At 40.8% G+C, this 18,447-nt stretch overlaps 1 protein-coding gene and 1 long non-coding RNA gene across 6 annotated transcripts in view; both read left to right on the top strand.

Moving 5' to 3' along the window:
- Positions 1-18,447, top strand: part of iglon5 (IgLON family member 5) — a 373,448-nt gene that overhangs the window by 55,697 nt on the left and 299,304 nt on the right. The window lies entirely within an intron of this gene.
- Positions 14,317-15,460, top strand: LOC306966862. Of its 5 annotated transcripts, none has more exons than XR_013793126.1 (4): positions 14,317-15,001; positions 15,061-15,173; positions 15,233-15,288; positions 15,404-15,460. It is a non-coding gene; the product is annotated as an uncharacterized lncRNA (long non-coding RNA). The 5 variants fall into 5 exon arrangements; XR_013793127.1 differs by having other exon boundaries at positions 14,317-14,439; positions 14,609-15,001; positions 15,233-15,454; XR_013793128.1 differs by having other exon boundaries at positions 14,317-14,777; positions 15,233-15,454.

Genomic DNA, 18,447 nt, shown 5'->3' with positions numbered 1-18,447 from the left:
GTATGTGTAAAAGGAAAAAGGAAAGGCGTGTTAAGTGCTTGCACAGTGACTTATCGACAATATGTTGGAACCATCTTTACTGTAGCATTAAGCCAAATAGCTTTCTGAAATACGAACATGTTCATCTCCATAAAACGCACAGCTTTGTCCGGCCCCCCTAATCAAAACAAGGGTACAGTTCCGCTTTTATTAGCCCGCTATTGTAATCTGTTCCTGCTTGCTCCGGGGGCCACGTCGTTTACAGCCATAATTGAGGAATGCGACGGGAATTACCATTGATTGCTCCTCTATTCTCTTATGAAGCAATTTTCCATCTCAATTTATTTACAGTCAGTTTGGGTTTGGACCGCGTTTTGGAAAGGGGCGGCAAAGGTAACACGGGGCGACATATTGCGCATAACGGAGAACGCCATTACGGACAGATGTACGCCGAGCGAATGCGGCATCCACCGAGCTAGCAAGCACTTTCTGTGGCTAATTAACTTTTACAACCGTTGGCGACCGTCGAGATCCGCAGTGCTGTGGAATTTCCCAACTCGGATGTAGTCATTTCACATCGTTTTTTTGTCTCTCTATCTTTCGCTCGGAGGTATCGGAATATGCTGTGTTGTTGCCTAGCTTACTGTTGTGGGGAAAGAAGAAAAAAAAAAGTACACGTGGTTTTCCGATCAGTTTGATGGGCCGCAAAGTTGACAGCGCGAGTATTGTTTTTCTTTCTCCCCATTCTTGTTCGTTGTCAGCCTCCCCTGTAACTCGCTTGTTACTTCTGCCGGATTGTCAGACCGAGATTTTAGCATCGGAGAAGTTCTTTTATATATTTTTGGGCGCCAGATCGAGAGAGACTTATAACTGAGCGGCCGACTGACAAGCCGAGAAAGGTGCTACTGTGTTCTGCATTATATAAAACCCGGTCCAGGAGCTTGCATGTATGAGGATCAAATAATCATGAGCCATGCGTGTTGAATAACTGTCAGAAAAAATGAGTGGATACAGTGTCCTCTTGATATTCCACACTGTGTGGAAGTCTAGTCACCCAATTGTCCGGTCTCCTGGCTATTGTTAGACGCGTCATTACCAGGAAAGCACAGGGAGAATTTCTTTTTTAATAAGGCAAGTTCTCAGTAGCACAAATTGCAAGTCCTGTTAGAAAGAGAATATGGTTGTAAATGTAGAACTTTTTTTCCGGGAAAGTTTTCTATTAATTCGGCATAGTTTTGGTGGAGTGATGATTCACATTTGTGTGTTTGAATAATTTGAAAATAATAGTTAACGATCTATCTTCGTGTTGTCGACGTTTATCTCCATTTTGACAGAACTATCGCCAAGCAGTAGCATTAGCTGCAGCAGGATGAGCTTTTGTTGTGTTGTGATACGTGACACTGTTGACACTGATGACCAATCAGAAGACGCGCACATGTTTCCCACGCTCACAAACAGAGGCCTATTTTCTGATCTGGTTAATAAAAAAAATATAAATAATGATCTGCCCGTAAATAAATACTTGGGGACTCCTGCCACAACTGTCCCATGTGAGAGACTTTTTTCGTTAGCAGGTCATATTGTGCAGTAGAGGAGATCTAGTTTGTCACCAGAAAATGTGAACAAGCTGGTCAGCCTGAGTGACCGGTGGAAGAAGGAGAAATAGAGCTTGGACTGATTGACACATAGCTACTGCCTGTAAACCGTTCATCAGGACCTCTAATGTCGGCCTACAGCTCAAAATTCATGTTTAACTGAATAAACAGTTAGTAAACACAAGTGCATTTTATTGAACATGAATTATTTTCATCACCAGTTATCATAGTAGAACGTTCTCATGCAGTTTGTGATGCACTTTGGAAACAGGAGATGAGCCCCTGGTCTAACGCACCACCTGACTTGAGAAACTCGTTCTCAAAGAGTTACTTTTAGTCATTATTTGGGGAGCACACATATTTTCGGCAGAATTCAAGCGAGCCATTTTAATCTAGATTAATCTAGATTAATTTCAAAATTAATCTAGATTAATCTAGATTTAAAAAAAAAATGTATGCCCACCTCTAATTTTCACTTTTCTAGACATTTTTTGGTGGACTATAAGCATCCTTGGCTCACATCGAAACAGCAAGTCTAAATCATTTTTGTATTCAGATTGACGGCAAATTGTTCAGTAGAAAAGAAAACTCAAAGCTAGCAGTTAGCATGAAGCTAATGTTAGCATTCACGTTTTATATGTACAAGTTTGAGCTGTTGAACCTATTTGTTCCTCCCCATGTCTCTGTATCTTTATTTAGTAGAAAATACATCCACAATTGGTTTTCCTCCTTGAACGTGACCATTTGTGGGCGTTTCCAAAGCTGCTGTCTATATCTGTTGTAAATTGCACCTATGCAAGATGTCCTATCTTGGCTTGGGCTTGGGACCGGCACAAAGACCATGATGACTTCATGTGCACAATGACAAGCACTCACGTCACTTGGGACGAAATACTTACGTTCAGTTCATTATAGGGTGACCTAGTAACCCTCAGCTGCATTAGCGCCACAGAATCAATAAACATTAGCACTACTTGTGTCTAAATGCATGTAGACGGTTTGCCTGATCACCAAAGAGGCACAGGAAGTACTTCAATACCGTGGTGGAGATGTTGAACTCGCCAAATTGTGAAGCCTCAGAGAATACATTACTCAGACCTGCCTTCAATTGAACAACACTGTTTCTGATGCGTACACCTGTAAGAACACGGTATAACAATGGGGGGAAATGATTTTGCGTGTCAGCTTTGAATGCCTCCCTTAATTATTCTCATATGTTGATTTGAAACAAGCATGTTGCCCAGATTGAATTTTTCGGGGTGAGCCGCTTTAACAACGTTCAGCATAAAAGCGCGTGAATGACACTGGCGCTGATTGCCCAGGGCGTCGTGCCGTTGAATATTCATGAATTAAACAGACTGAGGCTGCTTTCCAAACGCTTTTATTACAGGGATAAATAAGGGCTTTTCGAAACAGCCGGCTACCACCAATTACAGCCCAGTGTACAATGTGGAAAGCGATTCAAACTGTGCCAACGGATCATCGCTATCATCTTCGGGATCACAGCAATTTTAATCAAGTCATCTTTTTCTGTCACTTTATGACATTACTCGCCACGTTTGATCCAGCCACCTTTATTACGATATCCGCCAACTCTGTCTGCATCAAACGCTGTAATCAGGCCAGATCTTTCTTCTCATCTTATCGCAGTTGTCTCAATCTCCGTCGCAGCAATGAGCCTGACTTGCTCGACCCCCATTGTGTTGACTTATGGCAGCCGCAACTGCGTACACCACTGAAGCAGACGATTTAATCCCCTCTTACGCTGGCTTTGATTAGGTTACATGGCACTCGCTGATTCAGTCAGTTCACCTTTGCCAAGCAGTGCCTCTAGAAAGCAGATGTCAACAGACGAAGACCTGGGCTGATGAAGAAGACCTTTTTCCAAACGCGTGACAAGAATGTTCACTTTAGGCAGCAAACTAGTCAATACGAGCGATCGCTGTTATTGTTTACTTCCACAATTTTCGCCGGATGTTTTGGTGAATGGTAGGTCTCTAGCTCGGTTTTATAAAATGATAGATCTTTAACAGCGCAAGAGAAGCAATGCCCTGTTCATGGACATTGTTTTTGCCAATCATAGGACATGAAAAATGTAAAATGCCTACCAGGGCCAACGGATGTGACGACATCGCGATCGCTCGTAGAAATACTGAAGTTACACAAGTGCTACCATTGTGAACCAAACGCAATGATTACCCATTCTGTACCGAGACATCTTTTTGCAAAACAATGTGTCTGAACTGAAGAAAGTGATGTCCCTGAATGGTCGGCAAAGACTTAGCTCAACGAACCGAGCTGCTGTTTCTAGAATAAATCACAGCACCGGGCACCTCCCGCCGTGTTCTGACTTGAGCACCGTTCGTGTTCGACGCACCTTTACGGTGTTTTTTCTTGTGGTCCATCACTGACATCGTACGCGTTTTTCTGTGCGATGTTGAGTGCCCAAAAGAGTACTCCTTCCGCTTTATCAGAGATTGCTTCGTCTTGCAAAAAAAATTGATTCTTTCTGCAGCCCTGTATAGCCTCCGCAGCGGAGCGCAGCTAATGTGAGCACAGCATTGACTATCATGTGCTTTGATAAATGTGTTTTAGACCAACCAAACAACATATTCGAAAGTCCCAACCAAACACGAAATGTCTAAACTCTCTAACTGAGCACAGTCTTTGCGTTCCTCTTAATCTTCGTGTTGAATAATCCGCTTTCGTAAACACTATACAAACACGATCTGCCTACTCATGTTGTGGCAAAGACTCTTCACTTTGCACATCTCATTGTTTCCCAGCTGTCATCTGTCATGTTGTCCCATTCCTCCACAAGTTTGTCATGTGCAATTGACCGTGCTGTATTTCCGACGCTTCTCCCGTCCCACCCGTGTAGTCGTGAGCGCTCTTGCCTCCTTTGTCTCTTAGTCACCCCTCGCGTCGCCGCATGTTTTCTTGAAAATCCATTTTCCTCTGCACGTGTTTTTGTCTGTGAAGCCCGCGGCGTTCTTCCTCTCTCCGCCATCTGCTGCACATAGCTTTTTCATACGTTTTGGCCCCCGTCTCGACGTCTGCGTGCGCCGGACCTCTGTGGTACTCACTGTTGCAAAGTGTTTGGACTGCCGCTGCGGAGCGCTGAGTAAATGGCTCTGTGTGGGACTGTGCTGCAGATGCTTAGAGATCCGGACCGGCCTTTTTTCGGGGTGGACTGTGCATGGTTTTAGCCCGCACTTGCATCAACGCATGGTCTCCGAGATCCAATTAAGAAGGCGCACAGAGGTAAACCACAACCATAGGAAAACAAAACAGACAGTAAATATTCTCCAGTTAAAGAAAGGCCCTGTATACAAAACAACCCAAAGAGGGAGTGAGTAAAGTTTTAGCTGTTATCTGTGATGCAAACTTCTTCTAACACATTCGTAACACCCCATTTTTCACAGGGACGAGTTCATGAACATGTTTCACGATCGTCGGGGAGCAAATGCTATGGAAACAACAACTAGCCAAAAAATATCTGCTTTACAATATTCTGAACAGATCAAATTTCCTTCCACTGAACAAACAGAATGAGCCAAACAAAACACCTGCGCTACCTAGGGCTGTGCAAATAATCGAAATTCGATTACGATTTCGATTACTACACTAAACGATTACACAATTAGCATAATCAATTTATTTTTTCAATTTTTTTCAAAACATTTTTCAATTTTTTTTTCAATTTTTTTTTCAAATTTTTTTTCAAATTTTTTTTATAAATTTTTTTTCGGATTTTTTCAATTTTTATTTTTATTTTTTGCTGGCAAAGCAGACTTGCATATTTCATGGCACTGGGATTATTTTCCCTTCAAATTTCACGTGCCATGGCTCATGCTTTTGCCTGACATAAAAACAAAACAGCTCTGTGTGATGATGTCATCAGGCCGCGCTGCTCAGTTTACTTGCGCTGGTGTGAGGGCTGGCCAGCAGGGGGCAGGTGTGAGACCTCTGCTTAATCGAGGCATACATGAAATCATTTGTACTTTTATGACTGTTTTTTTGTTTGTTAATAAATATATAAATAAAATAAAGACTTTTTTCAAAGGCAACAAATAATCGTTTGAATAATCGTGATTTCAATTATGACAAAAATAATCGTGATTATTATTTTTTCAATAATCGAGCAGCCCTAGCGCTACCTGTACTGCCCCGCTTTCAAAGTAGGAAAGTCAGAGGTAGCTTTGCTCTCACAGGCCTTTCTGCACATCCTGATTGTTCTCGAGAGTTAATTTGATGCTCTTTTTAGTCGGAGAGACGGTGTTTAGAAATGAACAGTGCGGCGCGCCAAAAGAAAACACTACAAAACACCGGGTTTATTCAGACTCTCACATCCGCATTTGGGTTTAAATATATCGCATTTTTGCCAAACATTGTAGTATATGAGGTGTTTACAATGGAGACCTAGGTGGCAAAAAGATAGATGCAAAGTTGATTACAATTGCATGCTGGGAAGTTTGAACTGATGACTTTAGTTAATGGGCATTTATTACGATTGCTGATGCTTTATTTATAACCCTAACCCTAACCATGCCGATTACTTACTCATACTGTCCTTTTCGTGTGAACTTTGTTTGTGTGAAATGTCTCTCAATAGTTAGTATGTTACTCTTACTGTTACTCAAAGTCACCAGCACCCTTTGATTTGATCACGTGAAACACATGTACTAAGAGGATGAAGTTGTTTCTTCCACTGCAAGACAATGTGAACAGAATCTTCTTTCTTTTTCTTTTTGCCAACAATGTAACGCTAAGGAGGCAGCTTAGCCAGTCTGTCAGAACGCGCTTGTCGGGATACTGAAGCTACATGACAAATCCTATTATCTCCGTTTTAGTTAAAGTTGCATCAGAAATTAGAGCGGCGACCAGAATCATGACTCAACATGACAAACAGTTGCATAATTAAAACCCACTTTGCACCAGAACAGCGAGAGTTTTTTTCCACTTCTCTTTGCTTCTCTTTCACAAAATACACACATGATGATGATTCTTTGGATTCGTTTTTAGACGGTGCCCCGCTGGTTTCCAATCGAGAACAGTTGGTCACTGGGCAGAAAGCGGCTCCCTTCAAATCTCAAGTTTAAAGTAACTTGGTCAAGGGCAAAGGTATATCTCGGCAAACCTCTTGTTCCCAACGATGATGTTGGGTTAGCGAGGCGAATAACAGTTCGCACTGCTTGATGACGCCAAGTGTCCAGAGGGCGAATAAAGTTGTTTACTTCACATTCAGAAGAAACCTTGACCTCTTCTCCCCAGTCCTGCTCCCTCTACTTTCTGAAGACTGAGCGCAGAAGGAGAGGACAGCCCCGTTACAAAATCTGGACATGCCTACATGCCTATAGTAACTGTACCTATGAATAGAATAGAATAGAAAAACTTAATTGTCTCCCATGCACATGCTTTTGGCTTGCTCACACACAGCTATGTACATAATAAAATCAGTTTGTTATAAAATCAGTTCACTGCAGACACAGCAGCAGCAGATTCACTTCATTAAAGGAAAGGAAAAGGAACAGACTGACTGAACGACATTAGCAGCTACAACTTGTTCAGCTCCTTGGTATCAAAAGGAACAAAAGAATTCCTGTACACATTTTTCTTGGCACAAGGAAGTCTGTATCTCTGCCCTGATGGAAGGAGCTCAAAGTAATGGGACAATGGGTGGCGATCGTCATCTGGGATCTTACTACAGACGCGATGCGATGCGCTGCTTTATTGTACTGCTGAGACGAGATTGTTTGTTGTTGGCCTGTTATTTTACTGCCCTGTTTAGCAACTCTGCCACGTTTAGCTTTGTTTTTGACAGTTACATGACCAAACCAAGAGACTATGTTAAATATCAGTACAGTGCAGTACCTATACACATATCTGTTGTCTGAAATGTTGCATTTATCTGTATGTATATGACTGACACAAGAGAGATATGAGCATGATGTGCTGTACCGAAAACAAATGCCACCAACTCTATGTGTGGCCGTTTATAAATGATTCTGATTCTGATCTGCCGACAGCACTGTGGACTGCTTTACAGGTGGACGTTACAGGGCATACACGTGGTCATGTTTTCAATACATTTATAGGAAATAAAAATATACACAAAGAACACAATTTCAGAATCCATCCAATTCATCATGCGATGGTCTCAATGTTGTGGCTTTTATTTTTTACTTAAAGGGGCTGGAAGCAAGTTCGCCATTTTATACTCACTACTGCCACCTCAGGCCATATGTGTAACTGCACCTTCTATATTAAGCTCGTGCATGACGGCAATTCGGGTCGAAGTGACACATTTTTGAGTGACCGTACAGGATTTTAGAGGCAGTTGTGGTGAACAGGTCTGAGCTCATTCTACACATTAGGACATGGCTGGAACATGTAGGGGGAGGAAAATACTTCATTTTAACATTTTTAAACTCCTTATAGTCCCTTTAAGTTGTTTATGTTTATATATTTTACATTTCTGACATTGAATTGAATGTATTTTGGATTGGAAACAGTCAAATGTCAAAATGCAGCCTCACCATGAATGATTATGAAGTGAATTTTACCATTTTGTACCATATTTTGGGATTGAAAATGTCGCTACTTGCACTATTGTTTTTGTATTCTGCTCTTATGTATTGTGTTTGATAGACAACATTGCAGTTCATATACAGTATGTTGTAACTTTGTGGGTTTGCCTATTTCATGTCGACGCATCTATTGTGCCGACAAACTGCACATATGATATTTTACTGAAACATGTCATGTGGTCTGTTTCTTGTTATTTCTTTATGCCCTAAACCAACATCCTGCTGCTGGATCGAAATGCACAGGCTTCCCTAAAGGACTTTTCATTTTACCATCGAAGTGCCTTTGTTATTCACTGTCTTCACCCTTGAAGAGCACCCGTTGTTGTGTTTTTTTTACTTTACTTACTTTACTTTTATGCATGACGACCCAGTGCTCCCACTTGCTATTTTCTGAAGCCAATGGTCAGAGTTGATTTGATTCGAAATCATTTTCTGTTGTTTGATGTTACATTTTGTGAAGAAAAAGTTGAAAGAACATTTATTTCAGCCTGGAAGACTTTAACTGCATTAGTTGTTATCTAAAATCCTTTTTTGAAAATGAGAGTGGTCCACGCCCCGGGCTCCTCTTTGTCTTTTCAAAAAGTGTGACTCACCCCAGAAGGTGAAGTCCACGGTGGGGGTCCAGCTCACTGCCCTTCACTCCCCCATGGAGACCCCTTCTGCCATGTCATCCCCCTTTATACTAAAACTACAAAAACTTCACTATTAGCCGCATTCATCGCTAGGTTTCTGTTCTTATTATTCGCCAGTTTTGCCCGTCTGTTTCACTACTGATAGATAAGAAAATGTTTAAATTCAGAGGAGATAGTGGCGCCTGCCTGCACTTATAGACTCACATATGAGCTCGCATGAAGCATCTCAAGCAGCAAGATCACAGCTTGAAGAAATTGGATAATATACTTCTCGCCATCTGTTCGCGATGGAAAAATTGCTTTGAAAACCGAAAAGAGCTATACACGGTGTTTGCTATAATGTATGCAAGTCAATTATGCAAGACGGTGCCCTACTTACTCCTGGCTTTGTATGCTGAGCTACTCCCTCCATATTTCAAGAGGGGTAAGCCTATAGGAAACTGGTCATGCTAAAAATGCCAGTGACAAAATGGTGAACTTAAAGGGACTAGATGCAAGCTGGTCATTTTTTATACTCGCTACTGCCACCCCTGGTCTTACGCGTAACTGCAGGTTCTATATTAAAGGGACAGGCCACCATTTTTTCATTCTGAGATATGTTCTTGCCCGGGCTTAGACGAGTTGATGGGTACCTGTCTGGTCTTTGTGCGTGTGCTCGGTCACGCAAAACGATCAATGATGTTGTTAGCATTTAGCCTCTCCTCGGTACAGGTACATATCAACTCGTCTAAGCTTAGGTAAGAACACATCACAGTATGGAAAAATGGTGGCTTTAGTTGGTTTTAAAGCAGTACTAAGTAACTCTTCCCCCTAGAGGCCATAAGCGCAACTGCAGGTGTAGTAGCAAGTTACGTTTTCTGAACTAGTAATTGTCTTGGGGAGTAAATACTACGCCGACAGGAAAGGCGAAGGGAGAGAGGGTTACTGTACATCCAGTTATACAATGGAAATATTTTTTTTCACTCAAACTTGTAAGCTTGCAAGCTGTAAATACTGTTTAAAGTGACGCTAGCCCGCAGTTAGCTTTGCCCGTTAGCATGTTAGCTTCTTCTTCGTGATTCCATTAGTGTGTATTGGCTTTCTCTGGACCGGTGGCAGTCAAGTTGCAAACATGGTTTTCTGTCCAGAGACACCAGGGGGAGATGAAAGACCCTCCAATCATCCCATAAACACTTGTATTACCCCCACAGGGACCACGAAACGGATTTATTAAGGTAAACACACGTTACTTAGTACTGCTTTAAAGGATGTAAAAAAAAATTATAACAGAAATACCAAGGAAACATTTAGGCAGATTTTAATTTTTAACACATTTTGATTGCTAAAAAAGGTCAAAAACATATATAAGGCACTTTATGGACATTTGAAATATGTTTCCAGGCCCTGTGGACCAAGGAGCACGATGATTTCACCCAGCTTTAGATTTTTTTAAATAATTTTACCGGTAAAAAGCGCTTCATGAAATAGTTGTGTTTACCTACAAACTCGTTCTCTTCCGTCATGCACCAAACAAATGCCTTCAGCACTTTCAAGATGAATCATTTCCACCCCAAAGGGACGTTGTATGTGATGGCTATGACTCTCGTCTTTCCGACGAAAACAAAACTCTGTGTAGTCCCTTTAAGGCGAGACATGGCAGGTGAAAACAGATTTTTCACATAGGGGTCAATGTTGATATGTTTAGCTAGTTTTTAGCTAGCTACTTAAGCTCGTCCCATAACATTTTTTTTAACTTATTTTAATGTGTCAGAGCAAAAAACAAACCAAGCACCCTTATTTTATGTCGTTTTCCAAGAAATCACCTTTTCACGTTTTTCTGGTTGGCTTGTGTGTAGACAGGTTGCTAACACTAGCTGACTTATCTTGTCGTCTTGCTAGCTAGCTCCGAAAAGTAAACATCTCTACAACAAGGCACAAACATTAACTTATTTAGTTGTGGCCGAAATAAAACTGCTGCTGAATTCCCCATTTAAACAGGGCAACAAAAGGACAATTTCCTTTTTTGAATTTTGAAATGAAGACGGCTTGAAAGAAGTTCTCCAGTTCTGTTTGTTTTTAGCGTTAGCCGCCAGACCGCGCTCCCACTTCGCCTGTTGCTTTCTCTCGAATAATTGAAATGTGTTAAGCCCCTCATCCTCCTCATTCACTCTCACTTGACCTCATCGGGGAAAAGAGAAATTGAATTTAAAAGTACTTTTGATAGCTCTCCCTCGCCGCTAAATAAAATGATCAGCTTGTGTCAGCAGCAGGCGCGCACTCGGTCATCTCCGCCATCTCTGCTCCAGCTCTGATTGGAATCCCGGTATGTCGGCTCGTCCGCTCACGTCAGCCCTGTCTCGCTCCAGCCCTCTCCGTCCTTGTTTTCCTGTGATTTTTTTTCTTCTCCCCTTTTGCGTTCCGTCTTTATCCCCCCGCCGTCTGCAGCGGGCTCTGCGGAGAATTCGCTCCAAATTACCTGTCATGCTGGAAGCTTTGCGTAAATAAGCCAGCAAAGTGTGGCTCTACTTCCACCGCCGTGACGCTATCTTCTACTTTATACCATCCTTTCGTTTCAATTAGTGATGGGATTTATGCTTTTCAGGATGATTATCCAGTCAGAAAGCCTTCAGCGCAACACACTGCCCTGTTGCACTTTTATTAAGACAAAACATTTTTTTCAGTTTTCAGGTTTTGGGCCAAATTGGTCTCTGAACATATAAGCTTTCACCCGGAAACAGAAAATATGCCTAATCTTCACAATAACATGTTCAAATATTGCGTTGATTCAATGTTTGCCCATAGACTTATATGGGAGAATGCAATTTCAAGGGCCTTTTTCTCCAAACACATTTTTCTGTCATTGTGGCGACAATATGTCCACGTCAGCCGGACCTAAAGACTTCAAATTTTCCAGCCTTGGACTGAACAATATTTGGAAGATTTTTTCAGAGGGATTTTTTATTATCTAATACCTAGTCTGATTTATTGAGTTTTGAATGTCAAGAAAATGAGGCGAAAATTACATTTTTACAAATTTTTCCACTAAAAAACAGCTTATTTTAAAACTAAACAAGAAATCCTAAATCTTGGTAGCTCATTTACCAATGAAATGAAACAATAAATTTGAATGTAGCTCTATCCATTATTCAGATTTTGTTGCCGAAAAGATGAAATTTGGGGCATTTTTAGGCATAAAACACCTTGTTCTTATATGAAAAGATAAAATGACAGAAAACTTGCAATGTATTTTCTTCTCACATTTATGCCAGTGATCGACAGCAAAAGTTTCAAATTGATATCTGTACATTTAATTTTTTTCCCTATTCACCTGCAGTGTCTCACCTTAAACCATTAATTTTGATTCGAAATCTTTAAGATACTGACAGGAAGTGACATAGATGGAGGCAAAGTGCTGCATTCATGTGAACTGGCGACGCTCGTTTTCCCAAGATGTGACATTATTTCCCCCACTTGGTTTGTGTTCATGCTTTTTATGTGGGATTCGATGTCATCAAATAAAAAGTCTTTATCACTGCTTAGCGAATCAGAAAGTGTTGAAGCTGAACAGTAATTTGTGAGTTTAAAAAAAGAAAATCACATAAATTTACTTCTTGCTCGCACTGATGTCAGACATTTCACTTGCATTTTTGTTGCTCTGACGATGACGACAGCTCACACTAAACTAAGGCCCAGTCCACACGTACTTAGATATTTTTATATACAGATATTTGTCTGCATTGGGCCTTCACATCCAGATAAATGGCGTCATTAATTGCAAAGTGGAAAGTGGAGATAAAAAAAAGTAGCAGTGTTAAACTAAAACTCTTGCATTAGACGATAATGCAAGCTTCGCATTATGGTCTAAGTATGGGAATGGTGGGTGAGTGCAGGTGGAAAGTGTGTGGGTATGGGGAAGTGGGTGATGGGTGCAGGTTTTAGAGGGGTGTAGGACTGTGTGAGTGAGTGCATGGGTGAATGTGCAGAATCGATGTTGACGACTGATTGACACTTTGCTGGGTGAGTGCTGTGTGGTGTGTAGCCGGGCCTGGTCCGGTTGGGGACAGAGGATGGAAATTAGCCTGAGCTATAATCCTGCATTTGAAGTATATTGTACGTTTTGTAAACGCATTGTTCCTTTTAAATAAAAAAATACAAAAAATACAAATACAAAAGAACAAGTCAGCTGATTTCCGCATTTTCCCGTTGACTTAAAGGAACAGGCCACCGTTTTTCCATACTGAGATATGTTCTTATCTGTCGTTGTGTGTGCCAAGAGCTTGGTAATCCGGCAAAAAAAGACAAAAATCCAGCAAAAATGGACAAAAATCCAGCAAAAAAGTGAAAAAATCCAGCAAAAAAGTGACAAAAATCCAGCAAAAAAAAAAAAAAAACTCCAGCAAAAAAATGACAAAAATCCAGCAAAAAAGTGTCAAAAATCCAGCAAAAAAATGACAAAAATCCAGCAAAAAATGACAAAAATCCAGCAAAAAAGTGACAAAAATCCAGCAAAAAAAAATACAAAACTCCAGCAAAAAAATGACAAAAATCCAGCAAAAAAGTGACAAAAATCCAGCAAAAAAATGACAAAAATCCAGCAAAAAATGACAAAAATCCAGCAAAAAATGACAAAAATCCAGCAAAAAAATGACAAAAATCCAGCAAAAAATGACAAAAATCCAGCAAAAAATGACAGAAATCCAGCAAAAAATTACAAAAAGCTTCTAACTTCACCCCCGTTTGGAGCTGTAGAAATATGCTGGGAGAGGCCAAATGCTAGCAACATCTTTAGTCGTTTTGCGGAACTGAGGGCACGCACAAAGACCAGACAGGTACGCATCAACTCGTCTAAACTCAGGTATGGAAAAACGGTGGCCTGTTCCTTTAATATGGTCGGCACAACAACAGTTTAACATCGTTTGCCTCCTTCTATGTCACTTCCTGTCTGTGCCCAATAAGGAAGTGAAACTATAAACGTCAAAACAATTGTCAAGAAAGCTGTTTTTTGTTTTTTTTGTTAAATAATATATGCAGCTTAAGGGACAGATCATTAATGTCACATCACTGGTGTCATCTCCACCCCCACGTCTCTGTGCCTCCTCAGACCAGTCTCCATATTTTTCCAAGTCATGTTTTGCTTATTTTTCTGCCTTGCCCTCAATCTCCGCGTTGATATTTACCCCCCCTGTCGTCAACAGAGCGACGGGGAGGCCGGGTAAGAAGCTGTGTGGGTGCTTCTAGTGCCGGATGTGGTGCTGGTCGCTGACTCCACGGGACACATGCGACACACCGGGACACAGGCCATCGACTGCCTGTCAGCCACAGCCCCGTGGCTTTAGCGAATTAGCGATGGCCGCCGTCGCCTTTGGTCCGCGTGTCCTGCCGGGCTTCAGTGTGTCACGGCCGATGGGATTTGTCACACTTGCTTATCGGAGTTCAGACGGCACACGAGTGTTCAGCAGAGCAGCTCAAGGCGTTGCTTTTATTTTGGACTTTTTAAATAAACTGTATCGTAACAGTTGAGGTGTTACACTTTTGAACAGGTGACTAAAAGTGATGAAAAAGCAACAAAACAAGTGACAAAAACACAAAAAAACAGGCGACAAAAAAGTGACGTAAAAGCAACAACACAAGTGACAAAAACACAACAAAACAGGCGACAAAAAAGTGATGTAAAAGCAACAACACAAGTGACAAAAACACAAAAAACAGGCAACAAAAAAGTGATGTAAAAGCAACAACACAAGTGACAAAAACACAAAAAACAGGCAACAAAAAAGTGACGAAAAAGCAACAACACAAGTGACAAAAACACAAAAAACAGGCGACAAAAAAGTGACGAAAAAGCAACAACACAAGTGACAAAAACACAACAAAACAGGCGACAAAAAAGTGATGTAAAAGCAACAAAACAAGTGACAAAAACACAAAAAACAGGCGACAAAAAAGTGACGAAAAAGCAACAACACAAGTGACAAAAACACAACAAAACAGGTGACAAAAAAGTGATGTAAAAGCAACAACACAAGTGACAAAAACACAAAAAACAGGCAACAAAAAAGTGATGTAAAAGCAACAACACAAGTGACAAAAACACAAAAAACAGGCAACAAAAAAGTGATGTAAATGCAACAACACAAGTGACAAAACAGAACAAAACAGGCGACAAAAAAGTGATGTAAAAGCAACAACACAAGTGACAAAACAGAACAAAACAGGCGACAAAAAAGTGATGGAAAAGCAACAACACAAGTGACAAAAACACAAAAAAAACAGGCGACAAAAAAGTGATGAAAAAGCAACAACACAAGTGACAAAAACAGAACAAAACAGGCGACAAAAAAGTGATGTAAAAGCAACAACACAAGTGACAAAAACAGAACAAAACAGGCGACAAAAAAGTGATGTAAAAGCAACAACACAAGTGACAAAAACACAAAAAAAACAGGCGACAAAAAAGTGATGAAAAAGCAACAACACAAGTGACAAAAACAGAACAAAACAGGCGACAAAAAAGTGATGTAAAAGCAACAACACAAGTGACAAAAACAGAACAAAACAGGCGACAAAAAAGTGATGTAAAAGCAACAACACAAGTGACAAAAACACAAAAAAACAGGCGACAAAAAAGTGATGAAAAAGCAACAACACAAGTGACAAAAACAGAACAAAACAGGCGACAAAAAAGTGATGGAATGGCAACAAAACAGGTAACAAAAACAGAACACAACAGGCAACAAAAAAGTGATGTAAAAGCAACAGAAATGCAACAAAACAGGCGACAAAAAGTGATGAAAAAGCAACAGAAACGGGAAACAGAAAAGTGATGTGAAAGCAACAAAACAGGCGACAAAGAGTCATGAAAAGCTCCAGAACGGTTCCAAACAAGTGACGACAAACAAGTGACGACAACGCGAGGAAAAATCAGTTTTGTAGGTCTTATCTTTCAAATGAGGCGTCACACTGGCCTATAGGCTGTAAGCCCCAGTCGAGAAGCTTTTAGATTTGGGTGACATTGTTTTATTGATGAACATGTAATATGTCATGATGTGCATTTGCCATTCTAGCGGTTCTACTTTTCCCACCTGGAGACTGAGTCTACTTGTACTTGTATCTCGAACATAGACAGTTCCCGCACAGGCCAGTTTGTTACATTTGAACAGTCTGGGAGTCTGACTTCACCGTGTTACATTTTGTTACTGTCCAGCCAGTTGGAAACGTTAAGTGCAAGTGTAAGCTTTCTCCGGTAAGCACGCTACAAATGAACACCTACACTGTGCGAGAATCTTCACTCTCGACGTCGCCGACAAATAGACCTTCCCAAAGAGCGGCTAAAGATTTCCCATTCATTCATTTGAGGGCAAGTCTGTTTTATTGCGCGATGGAGATCATTATTTCTTTCTTGTTTACTCTCTCCAAATCCTCCTACATTGCCATTTGGAATCTTAAGTAAGACATTTAGCAATAAAAAGGAAGCTGCAAAATGAAACCCGTACAATAGCTGCTTCAGTGTGTGTTTATCTGCATGGGTGTAAAGTCAACATCTTTACATGGCACCACGGCTTTTACTGTAATCCGGGTTGAGCTGCTTTACAGATGTGTGCCGTAATCTCATAAAGCAAATCTCTATTTACCGTGTTTTGAAAGAAGAATTTGCGATGTTTGGTTGGCTAATCCTACTGCCTTTGATGAAAAAAAACAACAACGACAACACATAGTAGTTGAGCATTTTGCCAGTCTTTCTGAAAGATCATGTGGCCTCCCAATGCTGAAATCGTGTAATGTATTTGTGGTTTTTCTTGCGTGATGGGAATCGGTTCGGGTGCGCCCTCTGCTGGCAGCCCACACACCGAAGTATCTTTCCATTGTGATCCTACACAAGCTCCATTTCTGCATGTCCTCCCATCAACCTGATATCCGCTCGGAGTTTGCCCTTTAACCTCTTAACTCCCACCAGAACATGTTTTCTCCTGTTCTCCAAATTCTCCAAATCTAAAAGCTTCTTCAAAATGGACGACAGAAAACGAGAAGAAAACGAGGATGGAATTTGACAAAAAAGACAAAAATCCAGTGGGACAAGGCCTCGTGGAAGACCCAGGACACGCTGGTGGGACTATGTCTCCGAGCTGGCCTGGTGTCGCCTCGGGGTCCCCCCAGAACAGCTGGAGGAGGTGTGTGTGGATCGGGAAGTTTGGGCATCTCTGCTGAGACTGCTGCCCCAGCAAAAAAGTGACAAAAATCCAGCAAAAAAAAGTGACAAAAATCCAGCAAAAAAGTGACAAAAATCCAGCAAAAAAGTGACAAAAATCCAGCAAAAAAATGACAAAAATCCAGCAAAAAAATGACAAAAATCCAGCAAATAAATGACAAAAATCCAGCAAAAAAAGTGACAAAAATCCAGCAAAAAAGTGACAAAAATCCAGCAAAAAAGTGACAAAAATCCAGCAAAAAAGTGACAAAAATCCAGCAAAAAAATGACAAAAATCCAGCAAAAAAATGACAAAAATCCAGCAAATAAATGACAAAAATCCAGCAAAAAAAGTGACAAAAATCCAGCAAAAAAGTGACAAAAATCCAGCAAAAAAGTGACAAAAATCCAGCAAAAAAGTGACAAAAATCCAGCAAAAAAGTGACAAAACCCAGCAAAAAAGTGACAAAAACCCAGCAAAAAAGTGACAAAAATCCAGCTAAAAAGTGACAAAACTCCAGCTAAAAAGTGACAAAAATCCAGGAAAAAAACGACAAACATCCGCCAAAAAAGTGACAAAAATCCAGCAAAAAAGTGACAAAAATCCAGCAAAAAAACGACAAACATCCGGCAAAAAAGTGACAAAAATCCAGCAAAAAAGTGACAAAAATCCAGCAAAAAAGTGACAAAAATCCAGCAAAAAAGTGACAAAAATCCAGCAAAAAAGTGACAAAAATCCAGCTAAAAAGTGACAAAAATCCAGCTAAAAAACGACAAACATCCGGCAAAAAAGTGACAAAAATCCAGCAAAAAAGTGACAAAAATCCTGCAAAAAAGTGACAGTTCTCCTCAGTGGCAAGAGGTTAAATGTGCCAGTACCAGAAGCAAAGACATGGTGCTGAATGCTTGGACGCAGTGGTAACGCTGGAATGAAAGGTGTGTCGACTTCCATGTCAGGGTTTCTTTAAAGTCGTTCCATTAAAATCAAAAAGGCGAGACACGGCAGGAGAAAGTATGGATTTTTCACACAGTGTTCAATGTGGAGATTTTTTTAGCTTTTTCTTTCTTGAAGGAACAGGCCACCGTTTTTCCACACTGTGATATGTTCTTACCTGAGCTTAGACGAGTTGATGCGTACCTGTCTGGTCTTTGGGGGCCAGATGCTAACCACATCTTTCTCATATTTATATCAGTGATGTTCAGCAATAGTTTCAAATTGACATCTCTACTGTATGCATTTAATTGTTTGCCCTATTCATCTGCAGTGTGAAAAAGTAGAGCATCTCCAGGTAATGCTTTAGAACATATCCACCCATCCATTTTCTTTCCCTTGTCCGTTGGTCATGGGAACAGCTGTTGGTGCTGCCCAAATCACATTGCTCTGTACATATGTGTTGTTTAAATTGCCTGTAACAAATAGTAGGATTCCATTTACACCTTGAATGCACCCCCTGTTTTGTAGCTGCATTCTGTGGCATTGATGGCGG

This window comes from Gobius niger (genome assembly GCF_951799975.1).
Source record: "Gobius niger genome assembly, chromosome: 8".
NCBI classification, from domain to species: domain Eukaryota; kingdom Metazoa; phylum Chordata; class Actinopteri; order Gobiiformes; family Gobiidae; genus Gobius; species Gobius niger.
This window is presented reverse-complemented; position numbering and strand designations above follow the sequence as displayed.